The 19,906-nt window shown below is 41.9% G+C and overlaps 1 long non-coding RNA gene across 5 annotated transcripts in view; it reads right to left on the minus strand.

Moving 5' to 3' along the window:
- Positions 1-10,747: 10,747 nt before the first annotated feature.
- Positions 10,748-19,906, minus strand: part of LOC142418878 (uncharacterized) — a 39,707-nt gene continuing 30,548 nt past the window's right edge. For all 5 annotated transcript variants that reach the window (XR_012778415.1, XR_012778418.1, XR_012778416.1 and 2 more), the window contains 2 exons: positions 12,003-12,119; positions 10,748-10,863 (listed from right to left, as the gene is read on the minus strand). This is a non-coding gene — a long non-coding RNA (uncharacterized LOC142418878). The remainder of the gene's footprint in view (positions 10,864-12,002; positions 12,120-19,906) is intronic.

Below are 19,906 nucleotides of genomic sequence, written 5' to 3' on the forward strand. Positions count from 1 at the left end.
CAGTCCATCTCAAACCTCCATCCCTGTCTCAGTGCTTCCTTCTCTGTCACTGCATTGCGTCTTCCCCTACTATCCACTGTCATAAGAGTTAAGAGGTAGGTATGGCTTTTATTTGTCTGCAATATCGCTCTTTTCCTTAAGTGTTCTTCTAACCTTCCTCAAGTGTAACAAGTATTTCCTTTGCAGTCCCACTGTTTCTAGCAAATCAATAAATTCTCTGCAAGTTGTTTGCGTCTTTATGTGCTCTTCAAATTCCCCATTAGCCTGCCTAATTTCCATCTTGTATTTTAGCCAGTATTGTTTATATCCTATTCTGCTAATGTCACTAGGGTTGTTTTTCCATTTTCTGGTGATATTTGTACTGTGAAAAGCACAGTCTGACGGGATTATTACCCCTCTTTAAAGTGCTGCTGAAGTATAAGGGATGAATGGCTGACAGTATTAACACTATATTCAAATTGTCTAGCACAATCCATTGCAGAGAGATGTTGGAAAAATGCAAACTAACAGTAAAAATTTGTGAATTATTATTACTTAAATCAGTCCTCCCTTTATCACATAACCTGTAGGAGTCAGATTTCTTCCATCCTGGAGCCAGAATAACAGCAGTAACCTTAGGGTTAAAGCTTTCTCCAGCTCTACAGAGCACCACGATAAGGCTTCGGCATATCCTTATATCATTTTATGCAAGCCAGACAAGGTGATTTATAAGTTATTCTCCCTGAGCTTCAATTAATTTCACTTAGGACATTTTCACAGTTGTACAATAAATGTTTAAATTAAGACATTTCCCTGCTCCCCACCCTGCCATGGAATGGAACTGAATATTAACTGGTTATTGGGTGCCATTCATGGCCTGTGCAATTACAGATAAGAACATCGATCTGGCAGGAAAACAAATTGGCTCTTAAAAGAGGGTGGTTTGGATCTGACAGGTTAAGATGATTAGGCATCTCTCTAATGGATTCTGTATATTACTCCTGGATACATGCAGGAAGCAAACCATCCACCCCAGTCCTGGGTACCAGAGAATTACCTGCCCTCATGCAGGAAACCCAACTTGCAAATTACCTACTAGGTTTCAGGCCAGTTGTTTGCTCCCTGAATTGACCTTCCTGGTAATCCTGTTGCAATAGAAGTTTATAGTACTGGGTAGATAAAGCACTATTTTAAGGGAAATTTAGAGCAAGTGACACTATCTAATGACTGGTGTTAAGAATACCCCATGCCGCACAGACATTATCATCTGGTTGGATTCTCACGAAAAGAGAGGGCTTCGCAACAATTTTTAGGCACGTGGACAAACAGACAGGTCTGACGGGTCTAGAGGATCTGTTGCTACCTTACAATTTATAGAAGGACTTCACTGCAGTTGTGAGAGAAAGAAATCAGAAGTCTTGCACTTCCTCTGTCTCTTCCTTGGCCTGCAGCAAATCATGTAGCCTTTCTGTGTCCCATTTGTCTTCAGGGAGTGACAAGGCACAGGAGAGGCAGGTATGTACTAAGAAAGATAGAGATTGTCAAGAAAATCAGAGGGTTTTGAAAACTGGTAGCTTGCAAAATCAGAGTATTTTCCAAGGAGGGTTTGGTTTTTCTGCAAACTCACCAGTGAAGCTGACCCAGCAGATTGCCTTAGATCTGGGACCTCTGGGTTTTCAAAGCAGTAAACCATGGTGCTGCCCTTGGGATTAATTCCAAATAAGGGAGGACACAAGACTCTGGGATTTTTATTCCCTCATAAAGTATGACATTACCAAAATACTAAAAATTTCTGGGGACCTGAATTACCATCCTCCTCTCAGATCATAATGAAAAATCAGTGTGTGTGTGTGTATATATGTATATATAGTCGAGAAAAGTGAGATTCTGGAGCTTTAAAAAAAAAAAAAAAATAAAACAAACCAAAGACTTTTACCTTGTCTTTAGGAGAAACTCTGTACAACGTACAGGCTCAAGCATGGGCACCAGCAGCTGTACCTTTGGCAGCCATACCAAGGCATTGTTCTAGTTACTCAGCTGTATTTGGATTTAACCAGACTAAACTATACCCACACTGAGTTTGCACTGGCCAAAGATGTGACCACAACAAAGACTGGTCTGAAAATAACTGATCTGCACAGCTCCTGGGTAGGACAATCAATTCCACGCATTTGTTGTCTTCAGAAAGGTCACTAGTCACGTTATTAATGTGCTACAAATACAGGCTACAGATTTCCTTTGCAATTGCTGGCTGGTCTAGTTTTTCGTTTTCCCACAAAGCAGAGATGTCTTCTCCCTGGTAAATATCCTGTCATGGAGGTATGACCCTTTTACTGTAAGGGCTTGAGAAATTAAATGAAAATCACCCTAGGCATCTCAGTAGTATTATTCACAAGACCCAAGAATGGTGTTTACATACAGATATCTTCGTCAGTGGTGGTGGTCCTGTTAGTATCAAGGGTCCCACTTCAACCTGGACAGAATTATACACACAGATGGCTTTCTATCAAGGATAAATTTGGCCCAGACTGGCAATCATATCATATATGGAGAATTGAGTTTGTTGATCACGGTACTAGGCTTTAATTTGATAACTTAATCTCATACAGGAAGGTATCCTGTTCCCAACTAAGTGACATTATCACTGCTATGCTTTCTCTCTGCCCACCCACCTCTCTCTCCAGTCTCCATTGGATTAGCAGTACAGTCAGCAAAAATGTTGCTATTTTGATTTTGATGATAGTCATAATGAAGCATGACTCGTCAGAGGGGAGCACGAATTCCCATGACACCAGATATTCAGCAATCTCACTACAGCACATCAGGAATCAAACTCCTCATGGAGAGAAACCTCAGAGAAAAACAAAACAAATCGGAAATCAAGGATCAAATTGCTCCTTTCCATTGCTTGAAATTCAGTTTCAAATTTCAAGCAACTCAGATTGCTTGAATTGGGTTTATAACCTTTTCATATTCTTTGCAAGGTGGCTTGCTAGGTTTCCTTCAAGTATTAGCCTCTCCTATAGAGTAAAAAATACAAAGGGTTTGAATTTTTTTCCCCATGTTCATATTTTTTTAAATGAGAAATGCATTTCATGTTTTCTGTTTGGGAAAACAGTAAGAAGATGAAAAAGAATGAGGAAATATGAAAAATAATAATTCTCCATCCCTTCTCTCATCTTATGACCAATCTTGTTCAGAGTTTTGGAAAACCTAATGAAGTTGCAAAGACAAAGAGGTTCTGATTTTTTCTCCAGATTCCTCCCCTGTGTTGTGGGCCATCTGTAGCTACAATGAAAGACATTTTCCACTCAGTTAATCCAGAGACTAAACCTTCCAAAACTCTCTACATGTTTTGTGTTAAGAATACATTGTGAGATCCTGTTATCGGTGCAGCTTGAGATACTGCAGTGACATAAAATCTTGCAGATAATACAAGCTGAGCTGCATTCAGAAAGCACCTGATAAAACCAGCAAAAATTCAGAAAATCCACTTTTTTAACTGAATGACCTCCTTGTCCCTCCCCAAATCTATGTCTAGTTCTTGACTTTTTATGAGCAGTTTGTCTTTAGACTTGATCCAAAGCCCTTGAAATCATTTGAAAGATTCCTATTGACCTCAACAAGCCTAACATCAATCCCAAAGACTACAAAGGAGCTGTTGCATCTTTAAAATACAAAGATCAAGATTTGTGCCAAAAACATTTCTCATTTCATAGGTACAGCTGCCACTTGTCCCTTGATATTTCTGTGGTGCTCTGGAAACTGACTGCAGCATTTGACCATAAATCCCTATCTTGTCCTCAGTGGTAAACTCATATTTAATCAGTATCTGATTCTGCTCTAGTAAAACCAGTGGCAGATTTGCCAAAGAGGTAGATGGGAGGAGGATCAAACCCTTAATGAACACCATTTGTTAAATCTTTCCACTTAGCAATGCAGTGTGTGCCACTCTAAATAAATGGCTGCTCATTCTATAGCAAAACATACGAACAAAGTAGTTTTAGTGCAGAATAATCACAAGGAAAGACAGATTATAAATTCTAGCAGTGGGATGTGATCATGATAAAAACCACAAACGGACCTAAAAGGGGTTGTGACAATTTAAGCCAGATTCATTAAAATGCGTGCACAATATTACAACTTTAGGATTGTGCTGAGCTGGGCTTTAACCATGTAAATCACCCCATAGGGCTACACCAGCTGAGGGTCTCAGCTCTTCATGGCAGCATGGACAAAGAGTTCGAAATATCCACCCGAGGACCCCGTGACATCAGTCGGGAACCTTTTTGATGGGCATCGCCCTCACAGAGCTTCCTCGCAGCTCTCGCCCAACTTCAGCATTGCTGCCAGGAGCGTAGTTATTCCTTCTTTAGATTAAGTTCAAATAGGGCCTTATAGTTACCTAATTTATTTATTTTTTTAATTGAGCCGGTCCATTTGTATAAGTGGATTCAGTACTCACGAGAGCAGGCCTATTGATCAAACCTGACCTATTTTCTTGGTCCACCCACCGATAATGTACCAGGCAGCAGCAGCAACACAAACCTACACCTCCCTGCTCCATCAATAGCCCTCATTTGCTCCAGCAATGACAAGATGCGTGTTCAGTGTTCGAGGCCTGTTCAGTCATTGATCTTATTAATAAAATTGTCAATGGGAATAGATGAGTAAATTATTATCAATTGCAGAGACAGCTTTTGTAACACAGACACACAGCCTAGACTGTGCTTTCAGGGCTGAAAGCAGGAATTCATTTTTCATGAGCCATAGAGCAGCCAGCGATAGCTCCCTTTGGTTGCAATTCTGCATATTCAAATGAAGACTGTAGAAATTACACATAGTAACTGCATTTATCTATAGATGTCCCTGCACTGCTTAACCCCGTAGTACTTGAGCATTTCAAAAGAGTTTAAAAAAAGCTATCCGCAACATCTTGATGAAGAACAAGATTATTAACTTCCAGTAACAGAATTGGGCACGAACACACCAAGAGACTCAATAATTCCACAGAAAAGCCAGGGACAGAATTCAGATCTCCTAAAACATATGCTAGAGTTTTCACATTTTGCTCCTTATTCCATCTAATGTCTTTTTTTGAAGGGAAACACTGGGAAAAAAACAAGGCTGTTCAGCAGAAAAGCTGTACAGCTTCATAGCCCTGTTCTAGGCCCCGTGGTCATCCAAGCCTTCTTTAATATATTTCTTTATTGAAAACCAGCACCCATATTCTGAGGAATTGAAGTCAACATTCTGTGTGACACTCTTTCTTACAAAATAATATTGCAGAAATACAGTATTTATCAGAAGAGATTAATTGAATCCCAACAGTACTGTACATCAAATGAAGGAACAGGGCCCCTATTTATCTCTTAAAGTTCTGAAAATGAAAAACATCTAATCACTAGTTCCCTTTGATGAATGCCTCATTGTTCGCCTCTACGGAGAGGCATTTCATATGGCACTGGCAATACAGTGTTGATGGGGGGGGGGGGTTGCAAGATTGCTTTGAGAATTTAAGTATAATTACATTTATGTCCAACCAGAAAGTATAAGTTTCCATGATACAGTATTTTTTTCTTTTTTTTTTTTCCCCCTTCCCTCCCAAGAAAAAAATTGTTCTTAAGGCGGAGCAAGCGGAAACTAATACAATTAAATACTTTGCTTTGCCTGCCAAGGACATTTGACTGCTACTGTGCTACATCAGGTATGTAATGAAAGGCAAATGACAACGAATCTTAATGTGGTGGGGAGCTTGGGTAACTGTAGTTTTATGTCAGGGATAGCTTGCTAGAGAAAAGCTGCATTGTATCTAGGATTAGCAGAACTGCAGGATTTCATTAATGACCGAACAGCTTTTTAGCAAAACAAAGATAGTTAGGGAGTAAAAAGAGAACATGACTAGAATGTGTGCCACTAATTGGAAATGTATATTATCTTCACTTTGTTAGGGAGGAGGCACCGGGTGCTCTACATTGTCATCTGGAGAATGTCAATTTGTACAAAAGTTTTTCCCAGATTGGGATGCTGGACTATGAGGCAGCAACAGTTGGAAATGCCCGGGTTTAAAGTAGACACATTTAACAGGAAACATCCTGGAGTCAGGTGGGAAACGGGTTCCCATCCTGCCACTCTTGGAGATAGCAAATCTCCACCTCCTCGCCCTCCTGAACCAAGAAGAAAGGGACAACCTCGGCAGGTTTCGCACACAGATTGGATTTCTGCCTTTTAAAAAAGCCATTCCTCTCTTTGCAAACTATAAATTATATTTGCAAAATGGAGTGGCCTTTCAGAGCAGAAAAGTAGCCTTCCTCTTGGACAGCTATGCTTTTTTCAGACTCATCAGCAACACTTTCTCACAGGCAGCTTCACTTCCAGTAAGTCATCATTTTCATTTGCAAAACAAACTTCACTGGAAAACTACAACTCTTACTCTACATGTATAGTACCTCGCAAAGTCTATTAAAACCAGCAGGAATTTCTGCACTGCTCACTCTGTACTGAGCTTTGTATTGGCCTACATTTCTCAGTCTTTAATTCAGTCTGCTGCCACTGAACTCAGAGCTTTTTTTTTTTAAAACTTACAGAAAATACAAGATGTCTATGGTCATATCTAGCAACTGTTTACTCAGGACAGTGAGAAAAATAAATGTGGAAGAATAACAAACCCCCCCCCTTTTTGCAAAACCTGAAGTTATTCGTGGGACGGATCCTCCTTGTGTACTGAGATGCCTTTGCAGGGCTCGGGGGTGTGAAATTTACACCCACTCAAATGCTTTTCTACGTGGCCAAAGTGGTGTAAAATAGCTCAAGTCAAATGACAATTAAGCTTATTACTTGAGACAGCTTTTTTTTTTTTTTAAACTGCTTGCCCTTGACCACTAGGCATAAGGGAGGGGGGGAGGGACGGAGGGAAGAGAGACTCCTTAAGACAATTTTGAAACAGTCCAGTACTTTCCTGATCACTTTGCAAAGTTGAAATATGATTACAACCTTTTTGCATACAGAAAGAACCCATTTAAATGAAAAATTAGCTGCCTTAACAGGTCAAGCACATAGTTACATTAATGTTGTGTAGAACAATAAATCAACTTCGATCTCCAATTGAAAAAATGCTAATTTAGTTCAGTGATTCACTGATTGTACTTCCCGTGCGCCCCAGCGATAGAAATCTTTTCTTTTTATTTAATGCGAGACAGTGATTTGACGGCCCTCCTAATGGTGCTTGCAGACTATCAGCATTTCAGTGGAATTCTGATCATGGTTTTAATATTCCATGCAGCTTTGCCCCCTCTGATTTCATGCTGAAACATTAACAAGAGCTGACACTGGAGATTAGAAGCAGACAGCTGGAATGCCAGGTCTTTGTTGCAGCATGGACATGAGCCAACATCGTTCAACCGCAGCCAAGAGGGACCTGGGAAAGTCTTCTTAAGAAGGGGAGGTAGAAAGGGGGAGACAAGGTAGTTTACTGAAGGGCATATACAAGTAGATAATTGCAGAGTCCTTTCATCTCTTAAAGCCAAATTCTAATCAATCCTGGTTTATTAAGGGGAAAGAGGGTCATTAAAGGTAAATTTTGCACTGAAAAAAAAAAAATCACCATTTAAACTCGGCAAGCATAAAACTTTGCATAGAAAGCAACTGCATGTCCACAGCCACCTCTAATTTGTCTGCCTAACAATTGTGATTATTTGCAGTGCTTCTATTTGAAAATGCAGTGCCGGTCTCCTTTAAAAAAAGATTTAATCCACTTAGTTCCAGGTGAATAAATTGAGAAATAAAACTGGATTTATGTGCTGGTGCAGTGTGTGAACTGTAAATTCCCAGGCAAAAAGGAGGAGGTAGTATAACATAACATTCTTATGTCTAATAAATTGTTTCCTGAGAACAGAAACCTAATAAAGATACATAATTTCATCCAAACCATGAGGCAACTCTTATTCTTCACACATTCTTCAGAGAGAAACTCAGGGAGAGGACAAGGGATGTTCTGTGGCAAAGCTGTGTGTTTTTCGTGGACTATTTTGTGTTGGTTTGGGTGGGATTTTTTCTTTTAAATAAGAACTTCTGAAGTGTAAAAGTTGTAGAGGACAAACAGAGCAGATATTCAGACAAACCCTGGCTGTGATAAATTCAAATTAATAAGCCAAGAATGAAATTTCAAAGGAAGGCAGGACTAGGGGAGGCTTCTGGGGAAGAAGCTTATGACTGAAAATTATATACCTGGAAAAGCATGGTAGCCCAAGGAGCAGGGCTCCCTGAGGCTGGGCTTGAGCAAGTGGTTTATCCGGTCTTGACCAAATATGTAACCTTGGGCAAGTCACTTAATTTCTGCATCTCCCCTTCAAGCTTTCTTCTCTCCTGAGTGCATGAACTTTCTCATTTCCTACGTGAGCCTCGATGGCTTGGCTTGTCTCAGCTTGAGCACTCAATAATACCAATTCTTTCCCAAAACAACATTCTCTTCTCTCTACAGTTATCAGTTATTATGAAACAGAGTCAGCTCGCCTACCGTGTCAGTGCTACCCAAACACATAGGAGCTTGCAGTCTAAAAAAGCAGGGACAGATGAAGGAGGAGGAGATGCAGATGAAGAGCCTGGTCCCAGTCCTGCGGGAGCTCCTGCCAGAGGGCAAACACGTCCAGGCACGGGCCCTCTCAGCTCCAGTGACTTTGTGCCCGGGGAGAAGGGTTCACCAGCATAGAGATCCTTACAGAGTGGGGACTGGAGTGATTAATGTGATGACTGGCCTTTTATTTACTTATTTAATAATTCCCATCTGCCCCTCTCACCAGCCATTCCTAGTTCCCTTCCTTTTCAATCTTAAGGAGACACAGAATAATAAACAAAGAGCAAATATTTGCACTAATCATCAAAAGGTGATCTACAGATTCAAAATATTAGTAAAGAGTGTGTGAATGGAAGGCATTCCATTTAATACCTTTCCCTTATATATTTCTTTCCACCAAAGGCATAAAACTACTTCCTGAAAATGATTTACGATTACCTTCTGCCTCCTTTGATTTCCAAGCCTGGAACAATTCTCCGAGCTCTGTAGAGTCAGCCCAGATTTACAAATCCCATCGTTAATTATTAATCCTCATAACAGCACCTCTCAGGTCAGTCATACAAGCGTAATGGGGTCTGCCGAACAGATGGGTAAACTAAGGCACAGAGAGGAGTAAGGGCAGCCTCACCAGCAAGGACACAGCTCACGCTCCAGTGACCATCTAGCGAAGGTAGGGTGATGCAGAAGGTCCAGGATCAGTCTGGGAAGACCAGTCTACAGGTCAGGAACAGCAGGACACATACCCCCAGCAAATCTTAGGTGAACCTCAGGGGTCCACACCTGAGCTTAAATAGAGCTGTGGGGGCAACGGGCAGCAGGCTGGGCAAGGCAAGGTGAGGCTGGGCAAGGCCATTAGCACCTGCTGGTGCTCGCAAGTCCCTGACCAATTGCAAGAGGCAGTTTATTGACCTACTAATGAGTTTCTTGCCCTGGCTGATCACCCTCACTTTAAAAAAAAAAAGTGTGCACTTCATTTCCATTTTAAATTTGCCTGGCTTGGTAACAGGCTTTTATGCTTATCTCTAGCAGATTAAATGGCCTTTCGGTATCTAGCATTTTCTTCTCATGAATGTACCAGTGGAGTGCCAGCGTGGAGTAATCAAGTAATCTCTCTCTATTCTTTTTCCTAAATAGACAGCTCTTTCAGTCTATCTTCCCTTACCCCTCAAACTACTTCTGTGGCTCTTGATAAAAACAATGTTCGTATCAGAATTATATACAGCACCAATTCCTGTAATGACTTTGTGCAAGGGTGGAAATACCCTTCCTCTTGCTACACCCTGCCTTCACATCCTCCTCCTTAAAGGACTGCACCAGACCTTTAGCCAGAACTTCATGTGACAGCCTGCACTGAAGCCGTGTCCAGTCTGACCCCCGCAGCCTTCTCAAGCTCCCTGCCAGAATTTTGCCCCCCTTTGGCAGGGCTGCTTTGCGGTCCTGTGCACAGTTAGTGCTGCACTGACATCTGTGGATTAGGCCCATGGTCCCTGACCAGGGACAGGGATAGGTCAGAAATCTGTCAGCACAGACCTGTTAGTGGGGATGGGGTGTATGTACTTGATATTTCTATGCTAGCAAATGCCTATATAATACCAATACAAATAGTTCCTACAGCTCTAGACCTTGCTGCATACCTGAACTTTCCAGTCCAGTTCTGGCAAAGCAGCTCCATTTCTTGCTTCCCTGTAGGACCCTTCCATGCCTTTCTGCTTGATCTCGCTCCCCCTGGCATTATCCTTTCCACAGCCACACAATGCTCCTCGTGATGTCCAGGCCCCTGTTTTGGGATCTTCTGGGGAAACGTTTTGCTATGTAAATGCAAAACATAGTCGTTGTCATCGTGCCTCCTGCTGTATCTGCTTTCCTTCTGTTAACTGATTTGTTGTTGTCTGGACTTGAGCTCATTACAAGGAGTGCTAAGGCTCAGCGTCTTTTACTTCCTAGCTAAGTCAACCTGTGAACCAAGTGGTAGGGTTCCAGGTTGGATAAGGAACATGTTCTTGCAGATGTAAATGGCCTGGGAAGAGAAAATAAAAGCTGAACTAGGTAATGAACGGAAATGGAATGGCCATCATTGAATCCACGAATATCATTGACCTTTCTCAGATTTACATCATTATCTAAAGTTCACCAGAGACCTTCCATGCTTGTTATCATTATCCCTCATTAGAAGTCACTCTAGAAACATTAACAAGCTTCTGAAATGCTTGGCTAATTGCTTTAATAAGGCAATATCAATACTAAACGATAGTTCCCATGATTAGATATAAGATGGGGGCCCTTCAGGCTATGTCTTCTTGAGTTTTACATGGCTGTGCTGAGGGACCTAAGGGAGAAAAGAAAAAGACTTTACTTTCAGAGTAAAGCACTCACACTGGACATAAAATGCTCTGATGTTGCAGATTGCAGCTATATTTTAAATAACTGAGGCTACACCATTCTAGTCAATAGAGGATATGAACATTGTCTGGAAGATGACCGCATGGTCCTTCATCTAGAAATGCTTTGGTGCATGTAAGCAATCCAAATTTAGAACGGGAAGGTTGGTGAGCTTCCAAAGCAAGCCATTTCTCGTACAATTTTACAAAATAGATAAAACACATACATCTATTTCTCTGGGCTTGATCCTCAGCCAGCACAAACTAGCGCAGCTCCGTTTTATTCCAGCAGAACTTCCCTGATTCATACCAGGTAAGCATCTGGCCCACAACAAGTCCGAGCACTAACTGTTTCTTTTGAAGATGGAGTACATTAGTGGAGAACAAAGGTGGACCACATGTGCAAACACACACATATATGTCAACACAGGCACATCAAACTGCTGTCATCCCTGAAATCACTTAGCAGTCATGCTCAGAGCCCATGAGTAAGCTAAAACAGAGAACTTGACATGCATCGTTCCCCATAATCAGTGCTGGGAATAAGCAGATGAGCCAGGGGAAGTTTCCTCCTGTATTCTGCTACTATCATGCTGGGTGGCGTGTGGGAACATATTGTGCTTCCCGTGAGCTGTCAGTCCAGCTCCTTTCACCTGTACTGAGTTTAGACGCAAACATTTTATAACAATATTTCCTTCCGTATGCTCCACCTCCACTCTCCTCAGTATGTGCCCCTAATTTCCATTAATGCTCTCAGGATGCTTCCAGGGGAGGGCACAGTCCTCCAGAAGATTCTGTCGCTATGCGAATGCACCACTTCTGTGCTACCTGTCACTTACTCTGTCTCCTAAAGTGGAAGGATGAGACAGGTAGCAGGAACCAGTGCACCAACATTATTTGCTGCAAACTCCTCGTCAGCTCTCATTTGCTGATTTGCATTCCATGCACAAACTTGGAATCGTTTTAAATGGGAAAAAAAGAAAAAATACACATACAACAAACATCAATACATATTTAATGAGGTTCGATAGCTCTAAATTTACTCAGATCGATCTCAGCAGAGAAAGGCTGACTGTTCAAACTTACAGTAACTTGAGTAAGATTGCATGAGGATGCACAAACAGAGCTTCTGTGGACTAGGACAGGCTTGGGCCTCAGACTGCTCCCAGCTCTGCTGTGAACTTCTGGAACTGTGAACAAAAGCAAAGAGTTCAAGTCTAAAATAATGGAAGGTTTTTCTTCTGTGGAACCATGACTAAGCTTAAAAGGCCTCATGAGTCTTTCTGCCAGCCTTAGTCCACTTGTCAGTCTGGTTCTGAGTCCCCAGTTTTGGAAAGGATATCTGTGTAAGCGTACGGGGAACTTTGAAAAGTCAGTAATTATTTAGAAGCATAAAAACCAAGACAAAAATCGAAAGAAAGCTAAAGAAAGGAGTCAATTAGACTTTTTGTCTTTTCTTTTAGTCATCTTTATGGGCTCAAATAAATCTCTAGCTTCTGATGATGATCTTCTAGAGTTGAATATTAATGCCTCTTTTTTTACAGTCTTAGAAGTAGAGGCACAGAACGGCAGAAGTGAAGTGACTAGTCCGGTGCCTCATCATGAGTCAGAACATTAATGAATGTCTGAAATATTAACATCAGTCCCCGTCATCAACCACAGGGCATCACTGCTCACTAATGAAACCAGGCAGGGGAAATACCCTTTTTCCTCTTGATATTCTCTACTTCTCATAACCCCACAGAATCCTTGTCTACTTTGTTTTCTCTCTAAAACAGGCCAGGGCTAGGATTACCTCACATACAACTGAATACATCATTAGATCATTGATTTACCTGAAATTATGAAATTAAGCAATGCTACAATGCTACAGCGAGAACCAGCAGTTTGGAAAGGAAAAAAGTGATCTGTGGATTTGATGCAGCTACGGACTCAGGCAATGGGTCTACACAGGGAGAGCAAGACAAGAGCCACGGGCATTTTGGGGCATGATTAGGGGCGTGGACACGCTCAGGGACAGGGGTCTCTTGCAATGAGGCGTCCCACAGGAACTGCCCAACGAGCTATTTTTTGCAAAAGCATTCGATTTGGCATTGCAGTCTCTTCTCGCTAAGGATCCTACTTTCCTTGGTGAAAATAAGAGTAGAAGTGAACCAGCGCATGTGAGAGAGGGGTGGAGAACGCACAATCAGCTCATGTTCCTCTCACTTCTGTATGCATCATGTTATTAACTGTAATGGCATGACCTTGTCCTTTGTGAGAGAAAGGAGAGCAGAATCAGGCCATTAGAGAGCAGAACAGGTAAAGCGAGCCCTCCTGTATAAGGGCAGAAATGAGTCAGCTTCATTATGGGGACAAAACCGCCTTATTTCAGGAAATGAAGAGTTCTAAGAGCCGGATATTTACATTTACTGTTTTATATCCTCCTTCAGGGACTGGTGCTAAAATGAGATACTTCTCTGAGAAATACCAAAGAAGATGAGATACCTCCAGGACAGACATTGGTACTCCCAGAAATTATTACAAAAAGGTGACAAGCTGAACATCAGCTTTGCTTGGTAGCTCACTACCGATCCTTCCCACAGGCATGGACAAACATGCGTGCAGTCCTGCAGGACCAAGCTGTCTCCGAGGCTCCAGCTGGCAGAAAGACCCTTCTCCACTCGCAGTGGGACAAAACCTTCAGCTTTTTCAGCAACAGTGACAACTTCTGCAATTAGTTCTGTGCTTTCCGAGACACAAGTCTGCAGCACATATAAAATGGAAACAATAGGGCCCTCCCAAAATAGACTGGATTTCATAACAAACTAAATACTGAGCTATTGTCAAAGAGTGCTATTGTATAGGGCCATGGCAGAACATTTGGCTCCAATACTCAGTAGTGAGGGCCATGCCTGTTGCATTATAAAAAATGCTATGGCATCAGTTTTCACTTTGTGATGGTGTTTACTCGGCAGATAATAGCAGATAATTCCTCCAGCCATTCTGACAGCTTCAGCTGACCAACATATCCAAGTTCAGGCTTTGATACTAATGAAGAGAGGACTTTTTTTTCCTGTTTGTTTTTATCTGTCAAATCTCTGTTAGCAATTTTAGGGGAAAAAGAAACCATAAATAAGATCATGGGCTGAGGGGCATTTTTAATATTGATGAACCTTAAAAAAATGGAAAAGCAGTTGGCTTTTAAAAATGAAATAAAGAAGATAAAGTCTTCTTTTTTGTTTTTGGCAGGGGCTCCTCTATTAATAGCTTCATTTCAGCTTCTACAACTTATATTAGCATTCTTGAGATCAAGTGGTCATAAGCCAAATAGTCAGCAATTCCCTTCTAGACGACATATCTGCTTAGAATTCAGCCTGGCAGTATTTTAAAGGTACACTTGGAGGAAGTGCATCACTTTTAAGGGAAACCTGCTGAAATTAGATGAGCTCTGAGGATAAGGTGTTGCTGAATGTGATTATACACAAAACCGATGGCTTCCACTGGCAAAAGACAGAAGCCAGGAACCACATCCAAAGCCAGTTGAAGGCCATCAAAAGACTCACAGACTACTGATTTGAGTGACTTCGGGATTAACCCCTATGTTTTCAAATTGCCAGAAGCAAAAGAACATAATTTACCTCCCCAATAATCCTAAACCTTGCTTGCAACAATTTAACAAACCAAAAAAAAGTCTCCAAGACCTTTTTGTTTCTGGATCATCCCAGGCCATAGTCCGTGAAGCGGATTATTCTGTTGCTGGTCTTGTTTGTGCAGCTACATTCTGGAAGCGAAATAGTTACCAAACTATTTAAACTATTGTGTGTGGGGAGGATCAAACCAGCATTTTTGTTCATCAATTCAGATTAAAAATTTAATTTCATGGTACAATGAACCCATACAGAGTTATATCTATTAAGGTCACCTATTTCTTGTACTTCAGCTTACTTTAGGTATTGATGACTGCAAAACTCTTTAGAAGATAAGAATCACAGCTTCAGAATTCTCAGCTCTCACAGTTTTAATGTTAGACACAATTTTCCTGAGTCTCAAATACCTTGGACTTTATGTTTGCGAGTGAGGGGAAAAAAGTGAAACTCACTCACTCTCTTTCTCTCTCAGTTGCTGCCTGGAATTTTTAAATAACGGAGATCTGGCTTTAATTGAGGCTTTCATTGTTTGAAAAGGATCTACAAGTATTCCTAAACTAAAATATTTGCATAGTTTCTTGCTCACTCTGCTAAATCCTGAGAGGTGCTGGACGTCTCACTGAACTGTCCCTTCTAGAGAACACAATTACTATCCTGTTGCTGTAATAGAAAAGATTTGAAGAAAGGTCTTCTGAATACATATTTAACATCTAAATGTTTTCCTTGCTGTCTTTAGGCCAAGTCCTTATTCGATTGTTACTCAAACAAAACTCCCATTCATGTCAAAGCAAGCCAGCCTTTCATTAGCTCAGGAATTTAGCAAATTTGTGGTTAGTGCATCCAGAAATTGGTAGCATTTAATTGATCAAATAAAATAATTTTTAAAAGGGATTTTCACCACTGAAACAAAGATGTGTGGCCATTTGGAAACACTTCAGAATAAACTCACTGTTTTAGCCAATCTTTTTTTTTCTTTTTTTTTTTTTTTTTCTTTTTAAATCTCTGGCTCTTGAATGCTTATTCCTGGGTACTGTCAAACACGTTGCCTGGGAGGAGCGGTGTTGTCCCAGTGATCTGTGCCTCGGGAGGGGATTTTCAGTATAGCCATCCCAGATTCACAGAGGGCCTTAAAGAACAGGTCCTTGTAATGTCCCAGTAGTGAAATGGAATCAAGCCCAGGACAGCGTGTTTCTTGAGGTGGATATTACTATCATCTTTGCTCTGCACCGTAAAGAGTACAAAGATATCCTACATCGCCTGCCTGTGAATTTGTCTGTAACTCCTGATTTCATTTGGATTTAGTTTTGGGTATCCCAGAACAGGAGCTCAGCCTGCTCAGGCACAATTTGCTCAACAAATCAATGCCATCTTATTCTCCTCCTTGTTATCCTCTAGGTGTGAACAAATACTTGGTTCAATTATTTTTTCCCATAATTTTCCATGGGCTGGCACTGAAATGACTAGTCTGTGATTCTCCACTTCCCGGACTTCACACCTCCCCTTCACAACTCTTTTTGGAGCTAAGCATCACGCGTGTCCTTTCATAATTGTTTCTTCCCTCATCCTCCCCACACTCTCCGAGATAGCTGTTAACAGTACAGAGCTTGCACCAAGCAGTCTGTAACTCATCGAGGATGAAGTTCACCAGGCCAATCGCATTTCAGACATCTAGCTTTCCAACACCATCCAGAAACAAACACAAAGAGGCACTACGTTCAGGTTTTTCACCATCACGCAGTACCATCGCTCTTCCTTCACTGCACAGGCGATCAGCTTCTCCCTTGTCCTTCTCTTGTTTCCAATGAGCTTATAGTTAAATGTTGAGCTGTGTTTAACTGCGAACAGTTCCCTGAAATTAAGGAGAACTAAAAGGATTACATGACTAGACAGTCAGAAGTACCTTAGTTGCTTAGCAGCAACTGGAGCAGAGAAAGCGAGCAATAGGCAGGACGGGAGCAGTCCAGCCAGGGTAACCTTCAGCTGCCAGGGTCTGAAATACTGAAACTTTTATCTATGGGATGGTCAGCATCTCGCAACTGAGTGTGTCAGGTATCTGCAGTGGAAACGGAAAGTGAGAATAAACCAATCCAAAGACCACTTTGAATCGTGACCCGAGTTTGCAAATAGGCAGTAACAACCAATATAATGAAAAAAAGCTCGTTTTGTTTTAGCCTGTTATTTGGGAAATAAATGAAAAAAAAAAAAAAACTTTACTATCTAGAAAGTGTTTAACTTCTACTGCAAGACAAACAAAAGGTAGTGTTTTACATGGACTTAGATGAAATTTAAAACATACCCTCTTTTTGAAATGCTGTGCTGGAATCGTGTGTGTGTGTATGTGTATGTATGCATGTACATATGTATCTTGCACTGTTTAGTTATGGCAGGAGAGAAAATATGAAGCAGACCGCAGCAAGGTTTTGGAGCTGCTGGACCTGCATTTTCTCTTGTAAATCAGAAATGACTCCGCTGAAATTATGTTCTCAGACCTCGCAGTGTTAATCTCCATCTCTAATTGCTGTCATTCCACTCCGTCTGTGATTCTGTGCTCCAGAGCAGGGTAAATCTTTGCCTCTGCATACCTACGCACTCCCCTCCCTGTACATATGCCAGGGACCTGTCCTGTGACCAGATATACCAGCAAACTCGATTCTACAGTTGATTCAGTGCAGAAACGTATGCTCGTTTCATATCTAATCTGTGACAGCATACGTGTCTTTTATCCACTGGCCTCGGGAACTGGACTGTGTTTGTGCCGTGCACGGCACTATTAGGTGTTTTGTCCAAGAATGTCTCTGAAAGAACTCTCTTGTCTACAAATTGGGGAGATATTTTCACTGCTGTACTGGAGCAATCTCCATACTCCTTCTCCTGACCAAAGGGGAATCTACGAAGATAGCATTTTCAAGCAGCTGGGATGACTCATGGCAAGGGGATGGAGCCATGTTGTCTCGGCATGGGCAGCTATTAATGGTTCTCCCCTGTAGTTGGCCCTGGATTCAGTAACACGATTATCCATGCTACTATATATCAAGTTCATCATGTGAATGGGTAACCCAAAGAAGAGTTCACGCGGGGATGCCAAAGGAAATACACAAAGCCCCCAAAAGGTAGAAACTGCCTGGGGTTTGCAACAAGGATGAATTCATCTGCCTGTGGGAGAAACGTTACGTTTCTTTTTAATTGTACTGCAGCCAGGTAAACTGAGAAGAAGGACAACAACCAACAATGTGTTCAGGAAGGACATTAGACACAAGTGGGAGGGCTTTTTTTTAAGGAAGGTTGGAAAAAAGAAAGTGTGGGGCCGATTCCCACGGGGAACGTCCTCCTCATTCCTCAAGAGCAGGCATGGGAAGAGCCAGGAGAGCTGGCAGTGCCTTCATCTCCCTGCCATCTCCCTGCACAAGACCAGCACAGGCTGCCCAAAGAAAACGTGGTGCTTCGTGGCCTGTCAAGCGTTAATAGGCAGTGGCAGTGGGAGGGGAAAACTGGACGGACTGGAATCTAATATTCTCTGGTGGCTTCAAGCTGCTGGAATGGTCTTATAGAGCGGATCAGATAATAGAAAAGAAAACGTGGAACTAGGTCTGGTGTGTGCTGGACCTGGCTTGACCCTCTGTAGCCTAAACTCCAACTATGTCCAGAAAAGGTGAGGAATTAAAAATTGCTTTGATTGTCCTCTGAGATGGGGCAAGCAGAGCCGAGGCTTGAGCTTCCCACCAGAGCCGCAAAGGAGCGGCAGCGTACAGAGGTGAAATAAGCAGTTCAGCAGATCTCTTCTACCTGTGACAAATCCCTTCCTTTAAATCATTTTTGTTTTCCTTTTCTGGATCAGTACCAACTCTTTGGTGTCAAACTGTCCAAGACTGGGTAGTGAGTCTTTCTTTTAGCTGTTCAATCATTTAGAATGCTTTAACCCTAGTCTGGACAATGGCATGGATTAAGAAAGCCTTGCTCAGTTGAGATTAATAACCTATATACTCTGTTTTGTTATGTGAAAGGAGCTCATCGTAACCTGAACATTCTCTTACCTGGCTGTTACACAAGCAGTTTGGTTCATTGTAATTGCTTCCTGAGACTCAACTGTTTTCAGACAATGAAAACAGTCACAGGAAGTACACTCCATATTCATTTTTGATGCCTTAAGGACTATATTTTTACTTCAATCATAGTTAAATGGCAATAGAGGCTAAATTCAAATTGTTTATTTAATTAGCTGCCATATTTATTATATTACTAATTAGTGTGCCGTACCTGTTCGGCTTAAATTCAGCTTATTGCTCTCGAAGAGGTGAAAAAGTAATAATGGTCATGGGGCGAAGTTCAAAGGAAGGTGTCAAGTCAAATCCTCTGTTTCAGGCAGTCAGGCTGTTCTTTAGACACGAGCTCTGGCTCGTAGCAAAAGCACAGGTATTGCAGATTTACAAACCAGGGCTTGGGGCGTTCCTGTTCAGAGCAGTGACGTGAAGCCCGGTTTTGTGGCTGTTCTTCCCCTGCTGAGTGAGCCAAGGTGGAGCTCCACAGGTACTCCCCTTCGGAGGAGGGAGGGACACAGGACTCTCAGGAGACAGGTCTGTCCTTACTGTGGCTGCTGATCACCTGTGCAACATTAGCATTAGAGCTCCACTTTTCCATTTTCCCACATCTGAAATGGGTCAGGGGGGAGCAGAGGATATTCCCCGTCTCCCAAATCGTGTCCTTTAACTACACCCGTCCCTTGCCCCCTCGCTCATGAAACGTTTCTGTGCCGATACTTCCCACCATCCAGTGGATGTTGCAGAATAAAATGTAGTAATGCAAGGTGCTGGCAATCAAAGACAGCAGAGACCTCTGGAAACTTGCTTTGCAATTTGATCTGAGCGCTGTTTGCCGGAAGGACAGAGCAGTGCCCCTAAGATTTAAGGATTACCTTGAAGAGTAAGAACCAATCAGTTTACTGCTATCCATCGCAATGTTATTAAATATAGGGGAAGTATAACGTGACCAGCAATGACTAAGATAGAAGCTAGGTTTTGCAGAGAAATAAGTCAGCCTGTACTGTGCCTTTGCCTACTGTTCATCACCTGCATTGCTCTCAGCCCAATCTGTCTCGGACTATGATGGATTTACAGCAGGGACTAATTTAGGTCCCATCTCACAAAGTTCTCACTCCCTAAAGCTGCTTCGTTTTCCTTTGAGTTTTGAGCTCATAAGCTGTTCTCCCTTGGTGTTTGGAATACAGGTAGGAAGAGCCAGTGGGGCTAAGAGAAACTATAGATTTAACCTGGATCTAATCACAACAATTTGACATCTTAGTAATAAATCTCTGCTGTATTGTCTCCTGAAGTCAGAGAAGAAATGGGAGAAAT

Source organism: Mycteria americana, chromosome 19, assembly GCF_035582795.1.
Source record: "Mycteria americana isolate JAX WOST 10 ecotype Jacksonville Zoo and Gardens chromosome 19, USCA_MyAme_1.0, whole genome shotgun sequence".
In the NCBI taxonomy this organism is placed as follows: domain Eukaryota; kingdom Metazoa; phylum Chordata; class Aves; order Ciconiiformes; family Ciconiidae; genus Mycteria; species Mycteria americana.